Here is a 16,245-nt window from a genome sequence, read left to right on the forward strand (position 1 = left end):
GCCTCAAGGCAAGGTTTAGCCGTTATCCATCCCCATGTGGAAATGGGAAGAGATCACCATGGATTTTATCACAAAACTACCCAGGACGGCGCGGGGTGTTGATTCTATTTGGGTTATTGTGGACAGGTTGACCAAGAGTGCTCACTTTATTCCGATTGTTGAGAGTATATCCGCTGAGAAATTAGCAGATATCTATGTTTGGGAGGTGGTAGTCAGGCACGGAGTGCCGGTATCCGTGGTCTCGGATTCCAATGTTCGGTTCACGTCCAGGTTTTAGAGGAAGTTTCATGAGGAGTTGGGTACTCAGCTGCTTTCTAACACAACTTACCACCCCCAGACTAATGGGCAGGGCGAACGGACGATTCAGACACTTGAGGAAATGCTCCGGGCATGTGTTTTAGACTTCAGAGGGAGTTGGGATACTTACCTCCCACTAGCAGAGTTCTCTTACAACAACAGTTATCATGTTAGTATTGATTGACCCCCATTCGAGATGTTGTATGGTCGGAGGAGTAGGTTTCCAGTTTGTTGGGGAGAGGTTGGCCATCGAGTCATGGGAAGCACCGAAGTGGTGATTAAGACCACCGAGTTGATTCAGTAGGTGCGTGATAGGTTGCAGGTTGCACAGAGCCGTCAGAAAAGTTATGTTGACTGACACCGATAGGATCTCGAGTTCCAGGTGGGGGATTTTGTGCTAATAAAGTTGACACCCTGGAAGGTTGTCATCCGCTTCCGGAAGAGGGGCAAGTCAGGACCCCAATTTATTGGTCCATTCAAGATCTTTGCCCGATTTGGCAAGGTTATGTATCGACTGGATCTCCCAGATGAGTTGAGTCAGATCCATAACACCTATCATGTGTCTCAGCTTCGGAAGTGTGTATCAGATGAGGTTGCAGTTATTTCATTGGATGATATTCAGGTGGATGAGAGTTGAACTATGTTGAGAAGCCCATTGTAGCTCTGGATAGAAAAATTGAAGCTCTTCGAAATAAAGTGGTGAAGCTAGTAAAGGTGCAATTATGGCACCTGAAGGGCTCCAGGTGGACTTGGGAGCTGGAGGATGGGATGTGAGAGCATTACCCGGATCTTTTTGCACCAGCGGACTTCGAGAGCGAAGTTTAGATCGAGTGGGGGAGAGTTGTAACATCCAAGATTGATCAGGTTGGTTTCTAAGCTTTAGAATTTGAGTTTATAACATTTTCAGTCCCCGAGATTGGAATCTTGACCTTTTTGAGTACATAGGGCTTAACTCTTATTACGTTAGGCGTAGGGGACTCCAGGTGCGTACGAGGTGCGTACATCTTGGTACGTTAGGCGTACGTGGCTTAGACCAAAACCCTAGTGATTAGGGTTTGTGTACTATTTAAACCCCATTATGACCCCAAGACCTTCCCTCACCTCAGCCCCCACTATCATTTCGGCCCTCTTAGCTAACCCTAGCCATTTTTTAACCTCTTGAGCTTTGTAGTGGGATTTTGAAGAAAGCTTTGTAGTGTCAGTTCGTGGTGAAGAAGGTGGTTCAAGAAGAAAGCTTTGTCCCTAAGACTTCAGATCCAACATTTGCTACTCATTTGGCACCACATAGAGGTATAAAGCTCAAATATTTGCTTGCGTTTCCTTAAATTCTTGGTTGAGGCTAGATTTCCCTTTTAACTCAAAAAGTTTAGATCTTTGTAAGTATGAGCTACTCCCAAGCCTTCAAGTTGCATTTCCAATTATGTTTTAGTGTCTCAATGCTTAAAGGTGCAAGCTTTAAGGTGATTTGGTCCCCATTCTTGAGATAAGACGTAGGATGTCACACCCCAAAACCAAGGATGGCGGAAACGTCTGGGGGTGGAGGACTTCATGTATAATATCATAACAACGAGTATAATAGTGATCAAAGTAAATACAACCATCATAAATATAATCGGGAAAGTTACATGGTTTCATGAGTTACATATTTCAAAATCGATTACAATATAATGATAAAATGGTTTGTCTGACAGCTGGTAGTTACCTGGTTTTATTGATTACCTGAGAATACAAGTAATTTTGAAAGAGTGTCAACAATTAAGTTGGTGAGTGCATAAGCTTTTGTATATAGAATTGAAATCCTTTCTTTGTAAATGTAGTGTATGTTCAATAAAAATCCAATATTTTCCTTATATAATGATTTGTGGTTTTAAGATTCAAAGACCGAAATGTACAAGTATTTTCCATACTTATGATAGTAAGTGCACTTTTAAGTAAATAAAACCCTTATGAATATAAGAATCCCCGTAAAATATATGTGTCGTTGTTTCCCTATGTGAGTTATTCTAACCGTGCAATTGACATAGTAAGCCTGTTACGACGTACTTCAGGTGTCGGAATGTTTTGACATTTGTCACCCCAGACCTGCCGGTCTAGCTGTTGCATGCAACCTAGGTGCGGGATTGTCAGTCCCAATATAGATCTATACACAAGTGTCACGCTCTCCCTACATGAGACTGTGGTTATAATACATGACTTTAACCAGTAATCTAAAGAGTACAATGAAGTAATGTCTCATAAATTTGATTCAACAAGTTTACGTGTAGTGTGAATGAAAACCCTTTTGTAGTATAAATGAAACATTCCTTAGTATGTTCGTAGTGTTAATGTACCATAAACTATACCTATTATAGTTTGTCATATGAGTTTTTAATGATGAAGGACCCTTATGTGAATGATTATTTTTGTTTCATGGAAGTAAACTAACAATAAATACAATCAACATGTAGCTATTTACTGCTATACACTTTGCTCAACATGTTACAAAGTGTTAATGAACTTATAAACTACTGTACTAGTTTAAACCTTTTTGTCACTATTTTTAGAAAAATCAAAGAAAAATAACTGTAAGTTGAAAACTAAATCCGTAAACTCTGGGAGTTCTGAAAATGAGTCTAGTTTGTTCATAATTTTTATTATGATTTTTAGTGGCCTCCAACTAGTGTGAAAATGTCCATCTTCACATAATGGTCCGAATTCATTTATGAAATGATAGGCAGTTTTGTAAAAATCGAAATAAATTGTAAAAACATCGTATGAACGTGTGCAAGTAGTCATTAGAATGGTATAAACCTGAACTATTTGCATATTGAACAGTTTTGAAAGATATTAAGTTTAAAATGGTCAAAATAGTTTGTGAATAGACCATAACTTTTCTGTTGAAAGTTGTTGGTTGAGTTAGAATATGTTTTGGTTAAGTGTTTGGGGTGTCCCGGGTAGCGTCTAAAGGTGTGTATGGCTTAGGAATGGAGTTTACTCTCTGAGAGTAAACTCCCAACACCATGTTTACGGCCCAGGGACTACTCACCATGAGTTTACGGCCGTAAACTCATGGTGAAGGGTTCTAGTGTGCTAAAGTGTCTCGTATCAATTGTAGATTTATGCTAGGCTCAAATATCAAATGTGTGAATGGGTTTAAAGCATTAAATGGCCCCTTTGAGGAGTTTACAGCCCTAAGCAAGGGAGCTTACGGCCGTAAGCTCCTATACACACTTTCTTTTGGTGTTTTAAGGCTCTATCTTGTTAGTGGAATTTTTCTAAGTCCAAAACCAAAAGGCATGAGTGAGTTTAAGGTCTTTAAGGGCTTCATTAGGGAGTTTATGGCCCAAGGACAACTCCTAAGGGAGTTTACATATGTAATAACAAAAACTAACTTTTTCCAATTAAATGGAAATGTGTGTCATGTGTTTTTATTTCCTTTTATCACGACTTAACGACATATTAATTGTAAAAAAATGGAATGTTTATTAAATTGACGACCTCTAATTAATGGAACTTTTATAAACTGGAATATTCCGTTAATGGTAACGGGGAAATGTAACGGAACAACTTGGGTTGTCACATCATCCCCTCTTTAGAGGGAATTTCGTCCCGAAATTCAGGTCTAGGCAAGGAAGTAGGTATGAATGGCCAAGTATAGGTAAGAGAGTACTTCCTATACGGTTTGTCCTCGCATTCCCAAGTGAACTCTAGTCTGTGTTTGTCATTCCATCAGACCTCCACGTACGGGATGCGGATTTCGTCTCGTGTAACTAGTGGGTTCCGACTGGTGTATCTACAAGGTTAGGGTTCTCAATGGGTTCTATCAAGATGAGTGAGACACGAAGAGTGTTGTCGGGAAATCACCTATCAAGTCTAAGAAGTGGATCGATCGGGTGTGAATCTTGTGGTGCATCCGAAGGTAGTAGCGGCCTGAAAAGGGTTGGACCAAGTCTCTGTGAGGATTCTCATATGGTCCTAAGCTCTCGGAATGGTAGAACTTTTCAGTACTTAGAACATAGTGTACTTCTATGGCAAGATCATCACTGGTGTGATCACCATTCCAAAGTTCCTAATGTTTTTACTCGTACTGTGTGTGGTCCTTCAGGTTGGTTCTTAGGGAGCTCGGGTGGCCTTTTGTTTCGCGTTTCCTAACAACTGGTTGTTAGAGACTTTCCAGATCGTCGAGTGGGTTGCGTGACTATGGTTATCTGTCTGCTGTAGAGTGTCTATCTCAAGCTCGTGCAAAATGAACCTGCACTAACGAAGCTTGAGATGCGGAAACCTTGGAGGTTGGGAAGATAGGGTTTCACCAGAAGAGCGTTGGACTATCTCAGGAGGTGGTTCTACTATCTCTACGTGAGATGGTATTCGTGGAACACCTAATAGTCCAATTAATCTCTATGACTTTGGTTTATTCCAGCGTGGAAAGTGCATGCTCCTGCATAACCCTTCGACTAACACTAGGACTGGTGTCAAGTCTATAACCTCTTTGGGATCTGGGTCATGAGGCTTAACGCAACTACTTTCGCACTTGATCAAATATTCTTGGCTGCGAAGGTTATCCTGTGGATTCTCGGTATTCTAGTGTTCACTTCGGAGAATGAAGTCTATCGTCTACAGGGCGACGACGATTTCCTCCATACGAGAGGGTGGAGGGTGATAGGCACTACATGTCTATAACAGGGTGGGCAAGGTGCCTGAGTAGTAAGAGCATCTACTGCAACTACTCTTCCGAAGGTTCTGAGTTTCCTCGGTCTAGGTCAATTCTAGTGAGTATAGGGTCTCATCACTCGGAACTTTACTAACTTAACCCGCAATGATTCTCTTGACTCCGACTCCTATGTTATCGAATAGGGTGAAAGTGTTTGGCGAAGAGGTTCGTGGTAGAGCTCATGCTTGGCTTGACCACCAATACTTGGTGTATGCAAGCAGTATACAATTGAGGTCGGTAGGGTGTTCAGCTGTGCGAATCCACCCTAAACCCACAACCCAACGAGGAACAGGGAGTAGGGAGGAAACACACACCTTAAATCTTTTTGATCTCAATTATATACCACCTTTACGCATATACCTAGTTATGGTGGTCATTCCTTATGAGTTCTAATCTCTATGCTTACGAACCTGACGTGCGAGGTGCAAAGGGTCTTTTTGGGGAAACTATGAAGTACGCTTTGGATGGTTATCATCTTCTGGAGTATCTACAGTGTCTTTCGCTTCGGTTTCCATCTGAATTCGAGGGGTCAGTCAACGGCGCGGGGTACCCTCTCTTGGGTACTTCGGAAGGGTTGAGATAAGAGGGACGATTGACGGATCGCATTAGGTTTTGATTTATTTGTGTTAGGTTTCGGTTCGGGAGAACCTTTATTTGCCGACATGGCTACGGGGAAAGTTCTTTTTACACAGCACTAAGAAGGTACACATGGTTGCACGTAGTCGAACCATGATCAATAGAGTCATCGAAGTTGGCACACTCCGACATGATATATAAGGAAGATCGATAGAGTCATGTGCCGAACAGGCACACAAGTTCTAGGCGTCTCAGGTTTCGTCCTATGTATCACTACCGCGGATACTTGGACCGATAGAGTTGACGCGGAACTATAGAGGGTCTTAAGTGTTTCCGAATAGAGTACCTTTTCATGTGTGGATTCTCACAAGGCATTTCTATAATCGCCTCACATATACTATTCATGTATATTTAAGGTGGGGAGGACTGTTGACTGAGCAACCCCGCCCTAAATCCACAACCAAATGAGGAACAGGAAATGAGGCGGCATTCGCTCACTCTAGGTCTGTCCATCTTAAATATACATGGTCGTAACGTATATGTTTAGCCATTATAGTTTTACCTGGTGAATTTTTAAATTTTATAAGAGTGCTGCGACTTTCGCCTTACTGGGAAGAATTTTACATTTGAATTAGTCTTTTATTGTTTTTAGTTTAGTTACCCGAGATCGAGAGACGTACCAAAATCTAACGAGTTCCTTGATGCTTCCCTCTAAGCAGTAGAGTTAGGCTCCTCCTGTGTCTTTGTTGTTTCCTTCAGCTAGGCAATCCTTCTTGAAATGTCCCATTTCACCACATAGGTGACAAACGGGATTGGTCGCCGCATTAGTGATCGATGCAATACGCTCCACCGGAGTTCTGCATACACGAGCAGTATGCCCCTTCATGTTGCACCTAGCACATAAGAGTTCCCGGCAGGCACCATGATGATGGTAGCTGCACTTGCTGCAGTGGGGAAGGTCTCCTAGGTATCGTCTTCTTAAGGTCGGGAGGGAAGGATTGACAGGGGTATAGACTGCCTCAGCTCGTCGCCTTTCAGAAGGTCCTTGAGCCGAGGTACTTCCCTCCTCAATCTTGAGTTTTCTCTTTAGAGGGTTCGGTGAAGGTTTTTGGGTGACTGGGTATGAAAGTGTTGGTTGCTGTTGTCCATCGCCAGGATTGGAAATCCCAACAGGGCCCTTGCTAACATTGGCGGTGTTAGCATTCAAGTGAGCCATGACAGCTGCTATGGCTGCTGAGACTGCAGCTTGGAACATAGTGTCATCGAATAAGAGAGCAGGTTTCTTGCTTGTGGATTGGTTACGCTTCTTCGGTGGCATGGTTTTCCTACACGGAAAGGAATACAAGGTAATGAGAGACGATGGTTAACCCTGGACATTTCTGTCCTGAACGTATTAGGCATAAATGTTTCCCGTGCCTTGGGTACTAGTCGTCTGAGTGTCGGCCTACATCCCTATGATGTAGTCCTGGTAATTGAAGTGGGTGTATGAGTATCGGAAAAAAAGCCACAAGATGTGAGTCGTTCCTACTAAGTTACCTTTATACTGGGAAAGGTTTCACTCTCCAACCTGGAGAGATTTGAGAATGGTTCGGAACGAAACTGCAGAAAGAGAGGCTCACAAGGGCAGATGGCTAAAATTCTCTCAATAGAGATGCGGGGATCTGCCCTAATCGTGTAAATGGCAACGGGAAACGACGATTTTACCTAACACATAGCGTGAGTAGTGTAACCACTAACTCACTAAATTGTATTATTTTATGGGTGTATTAGCGTGACGAATACGAGGAAAAGACACTTCCCGGGTTCCATGTACTAGCTCCCTCGGTCTGCCTCGTATCTTTGACTGGAATCGGCGTTGGTTTCCTTCGGGTAGTTTCCTAGGGTTCTCTTCTCGTATGGACATATTGAATCTCTACTTTGCCTTGCTTCTGAATTCCGACTATGGGTGTCACCGCTTCATGATGGATGACTAGAATCTCAGAAGTTTAGGCGAATCTCTCACCACTGTCCCTAAAAGATATAGGCACTCGGTGAATTCAATAGTCTCGACCTAGTTCATTCGTTTCCTAGCTGGAAATCTTCTCAATGAACTTCTTCGGGGTTGGAATCAACTCTTCTGTCAAGCACCGAAGTGGGTAGGGTTTTCTACAGGGTTCGTGCGAGAATGGAAATGTCTAAAGAATCCTAAGAGGTTATTAACATTTCACTGTATGATCCATATCGAGTCCTGCTACGATTACACAGGGTACACAAATCATATATAACTTAGATCCGATATGCCTTCGAATATGTGATACTACTCGGAATCCACATCCAAACAAGGAAAAGGAAGTAGAGCGAAACCACGCATTCTTAGCTTATAAGATCCTTATTATATATAACCTTGGGAGTACACCCTCTGTAGTTGTAGGTATATCGATAAGGATCTTTTTAGTTATTCACGCAAGGTTGTTTATGGATTCTAAAATACCCCTATGGTATTTTAATTCTTGTTTGTTTCTTATCTTCTAAGTTTCATTCTGGGATTAGTGTGAATCTTTTAGTGTTCCAAAATACTCCTATAGTATTTTAACTTTATGTTTGGCTCTAGCAATCCTAGTTGGTAAGTTTCAGACCTGTTGTACACCACTATCACTCCCCAACACATGTTCATCGCATCTCGGATAAATGTAGTTGATCAGGTTACATTTATCCCAACTTACGATTACATAACTGCCCAGGTTTGACTGTAGTGCTCAACATCCGAAGACTTTTTTTTATTGTTCTTCTTGTGATACTTTTGTTCGAGTGTTTAGATTCTGGATGTTATTATACTTTGGTAAAATATGGTTATATTTTAAAGTATAATTCTTGGTCAGAGTGTTTTATCCCTTTGTGTTTATAGGTTGTATATATTTTATGAATTGATATACTTAGCTCACTATAAACAAGGCTCTAATACCAATCTGTCACACCCCAAAACCAGAACGGCGGAAACGTTCTGTGGTGGATGACATCATGTCAAGTATCACAACACATGCATTATAGTAATCAAAGTACAACAAAACATTGCATTAATAGTAATAGTTTTATATGGTTACATTAAAATACATCAAAGTAATACAGACAAATGTAATAAGTACGGCAAGGTACTAAACTATCTTCATCAACAGCTCCTGGGATGTACCTGTCTAATTTCTGACCTGAGAATACAAGTTATTTGAAAAGCGAGTATCAGCATTTTTACAAATGTTGGTGAGTTCACAAGCATTTAGTGACATTTATTCAAATGACTTTATAAAGTAGTAGTTTAAGTGTTTACTGTGTATTAGAGTTCTTTCCAGAAAATCCTATATTTTCTTTAATAAAGTCAGCCTTCTACCAAGACTGGTCAGTGTTATGTGGTAAAAAGTAGTTTTCCCTTAACTGCTATCATTATCAAAATACTAAATGTGATTATTAAAGAAAGAAAGAGACGTCAGGGAAATACATATGCCTCAACAGTGAGGACTGCTGACTAAGGCAAAGGAATCATAGACTCCAGGAGGGTATCGAACAAACGACACGTCTGGTTCAGTCTAACAAGTGGAGACACAGACCCCAGAAAGCATCAAATGAAAGGTACAACTGGTATGGTCTAAAATAGTGAATACAGACCCCAGATAGTATCAAATGAAAGGTACGTCTTGTAGGGTCAACACAGAGAATACAGACCCCAGACCGTATCAAATGAAAGATACGTCTTGTAAGGTCAAAACAGTGAATACAGACCCCAGACAGTATCAAATGAAAGATACGTCTCGTAAGGTCAAAACAGAGAATACAGACCCCAGACCGTATCAAATGAAAGATACGTCTTGTAAGGTCAAAACAGAGAATACAGGCCCCAGACAGTATCAAATGAAAGATACGTCTCGTAAGGTCAAAACAGTGACTCTGAAAATGAGATACCAGCATACAGTGTAAATTGTCGGCGAAATACCGTTACCTTAAGGCCAATGAATTATAAGGTAACCCGGGATACTCGTAACCATACTGACTAGAGTACCAGACGCCCTACAAGCGTCTAAAATATGACATTTGTCACCCGTTGGCTTGGCAGACCGGGACTGTAGCTAGCAGTCTGGGTGCGGGGTTGTCAATCCCGTATAGATCTATACACACAATGTCCGCTCTCCCTACAGGAGATTCTGGTAACCAACTAGATGACGGAGAAGGTCGTGTCCTGAAGATGCATCCCAAATAGTGGGTAGAGACTTCCAAATAGTGGGTAGTGTGTAAGTGCTGAACTAGAGGTAGAGACTTCCAAATAGTGGGTAGTGTGTTTCTAATGTAAGTGTAGACTAGAGGTAGAGACTCTTAACTGAACTGAATAGATAATTCCTGTATGTCCATACTCATATACATAATATATAACTAATAAATCAAACGACCTTTGGACGGCCATCTGATCCCACCAGACCACATCTCAACGAAGAAAAGGAAATAGGGCGGACGAGTCTTCCTAAGTCTTTCAATCATTACTTATATGTACCTATATAAGCACAAACATACATCTAACTGCAACTGAGTGTTTATCAAGTAGAAGTGATTCTTGTGAAGTAGGAGTGTCTAACAAGTGAAGTAGGAGCGGTCTCAAGTGAAGTAGGAGTGTCGAACAAGTATAAGCATATCACGAAGTAGAGACGACAATAAGTGAAGTAAGAGCGTCTATTAGGTATAAGCGACTACAGGTATAAGTGAAATAGAGACAATAACAGGTGTAAGAGTATCAGGAAGTGAAAGTGTTATCAAGTAGTAGTTTACAATAAGTGAAAGCGAAGCAACGGTAACTAACAAGTATAAGTATTCGACGTGAAAGAGAAATTTGATGAAAACCTTGGAAAACCTTTATATTTAGGAAAATCGCATTTTGTATTCTTTGGTAAAATCAGTGTGAAAACCTTTAGAAATCCTTGGAACCATTATAAATCGATTTGAAATGATTTTAAATAAAACAGTATAAGTAAGAGTTTGAAACAGTTTGAAAACCTTTTTGAAAGTCATCATAGTATCCTACTCGGTAAAACAGTGTACAGTGTGGTAAAATCTTGTGCATGCGGGTTATCAATCACATGTGATTGATATGATAACTAGCATGTTTAACTTGTATCCCCCCTATAAAACATGTAAAAACATATAAAAGGTTCATTCAGGGGTATGAACTCACCTGGTGTAAGTAGGTCCGACGAAGGTGCCATTTGGGCGTTCGGTGTCACGTAAGGACTCGAACACACTCAATGACCTATTTAACATAAGATACCATATGTTCACATACAATTAGTATATTAAGTACTAATTAAACAAGTATACGCACTCAAGGAGCGGAAAACACTTTGGTTAAGTGTTTGGGGTGTCCCGGGTAGCGTCTAAAGGTGTGTATGGCTTAGGAATGGAGTTTACTCTCCGAGAGCAAACTCCCAACTACTCACCATGAGTTTACGGCCGTAAACTCATGGTGAAGGGTTCTAGTGTGCTAAAGTGTCTCGTATCAATTGTAGATTTATGCTAGGCTCAAATATCAAATGTGTGAATGGGTTTAAAGCATTAAATGGCCCCTTTGAGGAGTTTACAGCCCTAAGCAAGGGAGCTTACGGCCGTAAGCTCCTATACACACTTTCTTTTGGTGTTTTAAGGCTCTATCTTGTTAGTGGAATTTTTCTAAGTCCAAAACCAAAAGGCATGAGTGAGTTTAAGGTCTTTAAGGGCTTCATTAGGGAGTTTACGGCCCAAGGACAACTCCTAAGGGACTTTACGGCCGTAAACTCTCATTCTTTGAGTTTATTGAAGTTTCAAGCCCCTAATACCTTGCTAGTAATTTATAATGATAGTCTAAGCCCATTTGGGGGACAAAACTTAATGTTTTGACATGTTTAAGGGTGTTTACGGCCCTGGTACATGCCTGGGCCGTAAACTCCTTTTGTCCCTTCATTTTGTTGTGTTTAATTGATCAAAACCCGAAATATCAAGTCCCTAAATTTTGTATTAAGCCTAAGGGTGGTTTGGGAGTCTTTTTGGAGCATTTTAACAAGATTTAGAGGTGTTTACGGCCTAAGCATGTGCTTGGGCCGTAAACTCTCTTTTATGCCCAAATTTGATTGTTTTAAATGTGCAAACACTCCTAGGCTAATTCCTCTATTAGTTTCCAAGCATTTAGGGACATTTTGGGGTCAATTTGGCCTGGATTTAGGGGTTTACGTCCTAAGGAGGAGCTTAGGCCGTAAAATCCTCTTTCACAGCTTCTATGAATGATTTCTAAGCTATAAACATGAATCAATATGTTTAGAATAAGCTAGGGTAAGCGGACTTACGATTTGGAAGCGTTTGGTTGCGGATTCGGGGCGAAAACGAGTCTAGAGAGAGAGTATAGAGAGTGTGTGTAAAAAGTCTCCAAATGGGGTTTACTCCCCTTTATATATGGGTGGGAGTTGGAGCTCAGTGGGAATCTACCCGATACTGCCGTTATACGGGGCTTTTGGTCGCACCCGATTTAGTGGTCGTAATAATAAAAACTAACTTTTTCCAATTAAATGGAAATGTGTGTCATGTGTTTTTATTTCCTTTTATCACGACTTAACGGCATATTAATTGTAAACAAATGGAATGTTTATTAAATTGACGATCTCTAATTAATGGAACTTTTATAAACTGGAATATTCCGTTAACGGTAACGGGGAAATGTAACGGAACAACTTGGGTTGTCACAAATGAAGATACTTACAAAGAATGGAGGAAAACTCAAGAACACTTCTTGTCAAGAAGATCGTGACTGAGAAAGGGGGAGAGAAAATTGTGCTTTTGGTTAAGGCAAATGAGATTTTGAATGTGAAGAATAAATATTTATTGGGTGGATTTGATTAAGGCAAATCTAATGGAGTGTTGGGAGGAGTTGAAAATGGACATTGATTTCACTAGGTAGAGTGTAAATTTAACATCCCAAAAAAACAACCCAAAACCTTTCGTTTAAAAACTTTACTAAACTGTAATATCAAATATTAAAAGATAAATCTATGGATCATGCGTCTCAAAATGTCATAATAAATTTACCAAATCAACTGATGTCAAAACATATCAAAATATCCGAATAAAACTCCCTAAATAAATTGAAGCTGTGGTGTGTGTCATGCCATCATCCTAAGCTCTTCCCCTTACTAGCGGAAGTACCTAAAACCAAAAACTGAAACTGTAAGCACAAAGCTTAGTGAGCTCCCCCAAACTACCACATACCATACAATAACATATAAAGCAACTACTGGGCCTTGCCCACTGCATCAGACCGAAGTCCGGAACTAACCAGGGCCTTGCCCTCTGCATCAGACCGTAATCCAGAAACTGCATCGGACTGTAGTCCGGAACTAACCAAGGCCTTGCCCTCTGCATCGGACCGAAGTCCGGAACTGATTGAACAAAGCATAGCATAATCATAACTACTAGCATAAACACATATACCGCATACTGCATTAGACCGAAGTCCGGAACACATAACACGAAGACATGCTTGAATCACAAAGACATCAAGCACACTGAACTACTGCATCGGACCGAAGTTCGGAACTACTGCTAACTTAAACAGTCTGGCATTGTAGCTGTAGACCCATTCCTACTGGAAGTAAACTCACCTCGTAACGCTGGCTGCTGAGGTGCTAAATCTGAGACTGTCTGACTGCTGCTCCGGAACTCCCCAACTATAAATCCCATAAACACTAAATCAAATACTGATAACTAATCTCAGGGTAAAATGACTATTTTACCCCTGGTCAAAGTCAACTTCCTGGTTGACTCTACTCACCGAGTCCTACTATGAACCCGCCGAGTTCCCAGACTCATACTTCTCTAACTCTCGACTCGACTCACTGAGTTGGGACGTAGACTCGCCGAGTCCCTCTACTTCCAGATCCTTGTTCTAACTCACTGAGTCCTCTTCCACTCGCTGATTCAACTCACAACTCTAAAATCGGAGAAATCGGGAAAGTTTACACTCTGACTCGCGGAGTCCTATGCATGTCCTCACTAAACAGTTGATTCTAATCGATTCTAGTGCATCCAATTCATAGATCTGAGCTTCTAGGGCCGATATAACACGTAAAGTTGCCAACTTTACGTACATGCATAGAGGTATGAAGCTAAAACACTAAAATAAGCTAGGAATGGGAACCTAGGGTTTGGAACAAGGCCTTGCTTTGCATAAAGATAGCTACTTTGAGCTCCTAGGGCTCAATGATGTCCAGATCTATAGCTTACTATCCTAAGGGAGCTCCAATCTCGAGTTTGGACCTTGAAATGTCCCAAAAGTGGCAAAACAAGCATATATGAAGATCTATTAGGAAAATGAACAAGGTAGAGGCTTTATTACCAGATGAAGTAGCAAATGGAAGCTAGCTTCTGGTTCTCCTTCTTCTCCTTTGCACCTTCTCTCTTTTCTTCTCTTCTACACTTCCAAGAATACACCAAAACACTCAAAATCAAGAAGGAATCACTCAAGCTCACCAATGGAGGGCTAGGGTTTTGAAGGGGAAATGCTCTAAGGGTGCTGGAGGCTGGGATGGGGGATATAAGGGCGTTTAAATAGGGTACAAACCCTAAGGATTAGGGTTTCCTCCAGACTGGCCTACTCGTCGAGTCCAGGCGCGGACTCGCTGAGTAGATCACTTAAAACCCACGTCCAACTTGGCATCTACTCGACGAGTTAGGGCTACTACTCGTTGAGTAGCTCTTTATAAAAGACATTTAATAAATTAATACATACCAGGAACAGGGGGTTACAGTAAATAGTGACATAAAGTGGGTGTGGGGATGGCTTGGTGTCATAACTTTATGGAAAAGTCAAAGAGTACCTTTATGCACTCTTGATATTTTATCCTAAGCAAAATATGACTTATATTAAATGAATCTTCAAAATGGGGATAAAATATGAGTTTAGAGGGTCTAAGATGATAAAAATATGAGTTGGGTGAAAATCTCACGTCAAAAACGTCAAAAACGGGCTTAAATAGCGAAAGTAGTCAAAATTGGGAAAAAGAAGTGAGGATGCGAGGCCACCGAGAAGGTTTACATGGGAGAGGGTTCGTGGGTGAGAAGGTTCGTAGAGAGAAGAGTGGGTGCAAACGTCCTCGGCTGCGAAAGTGAGGTTCACCGCGAGAGGATCCGGATGAATGCGGAGGTCGGAAGCGAATCTGCTCGGCTGGAAATGCGAAAGTTCTCGGATTAGCAGCGAACGTTGTCGGGTCCGAAAGTAACTTCGCTGCGAGAGTTCCCGGTAAGAAGCGAACCTGGTCGATTGGCATGCGAACCTAGCCGGTAGCATGCGAAAGTGTCCGATTTTGCTTGTGAGAAGGTCAAATGCGAAACTTCCCGGCTAGAAACGAACCTTCACCAAAAACGAACGTGGTTTAAGTGGGTGCGAAGGCATGCGAAGTTCGCAGGTGAACAGTAACCTGCAAACCTTCAGGCCTCTTTTTGGCTTCTTTTTTCCGTTTTGAGTTGTTTTCGACCAAGGGAAGGTTCGGGATGGTATGGATGTTCATAGAGAAGTAGGAAAATGTGATCTTTATTACCAAGAGGTTTGAGAGAGATTGGGAGAGATTTATGAGAGATTGAGATAGAGTGGGAGAGATTGAGAGAGAGTTTGTTTGTAGCCTTTGTTAGTGTTTGGCCCCGTAATGTAAGGTTTGTAAGCCCCACTATGCCTTGTTATGAGTGTTTTACGCCCCCGAAGGGTACATAATAATGCTTTATAGAGTCGTTACATCACTCACCCTGGTTAGGGTTTAGAATTTCTGAACATAAGAAACTTCCGAGTGATACTTTATATTAAGATAGAGAGTTGTACATTAGTAAACATAGAGTAAGCCCTAACATACAAGTACTAGTTGAGTTGACCTGTTTGACTTGTTGACTTTCACTTGACCAGAAATTGACGGTTGTCACATAGGAAAGGGCTTAAGAGACTTGATCTTCGTCTTTGGACTTCTTATAGCCATGCAAGGGCTTAAAGTTGGCAACTTTATAGCCATATAGGTCTTAATGGGTCTAGATCTGAGTTTTGGACGTAAAATCTTAATGCATTAAGTCATTGCATGGATTATTGCATAACTGGCGCGTACGCCGCGCGTACACCCATGTACGGCGTGTGTACTGCCTCCGGCTAAGGTACGCTGCGCGTACCAATGTGTACGTCGGGCGTACGGCTCAGGCAGCCTTGTTAAGCGTTGGGCTCAAATCTTTAGGCCATATATGGGTTTCGGGTTATTAACCTTGGGCATAGGCATTTGGTCCAGTTGGGCCCTAGAATTCATTATTTGATCATTAGTAGCTTAGTTGGGACTCTTGGGCCTTGTGGCCCATAATGATTGCGAACTTTGGATGCTAGGCCCATTAGTGAAGGAATGACCTTTCGACCATTATGGAGGAACTTGGACTTAGAATTTTGGGCTTTTTGATTAGGTTGAGTTATAATCCTAATTAGGGTGTTTGTATATTTGTTCAGTGTGAGATTTTGGCTGGTAGTTGAGCAGTGATTGTTTTCAGCAGACTAAGGTGAGTCTTCTCACTATACCAATGGGTCGAAGACACCAATGTCGGCTCATTACTTGACATGAGATTTTAATAGCTGAATATACAATGGTTTGTGACTTGATATGTATTGACTTATGTGAAGATCATAG

Source organism: Lactuca sativa, chromosome 8 (genome assembly GCF_002870075.4).
Source record: "Lactuca sativa cultivar Salinas chromosome 8, Lsat_Salinas_v11, whole genome shotgun sequence".
NCBI lineage: Eukaryota > Viridiplantae > Streptophyta > Magnoliopsida > Asterales > Asteraceae > Lactuca > Lactuca sativa.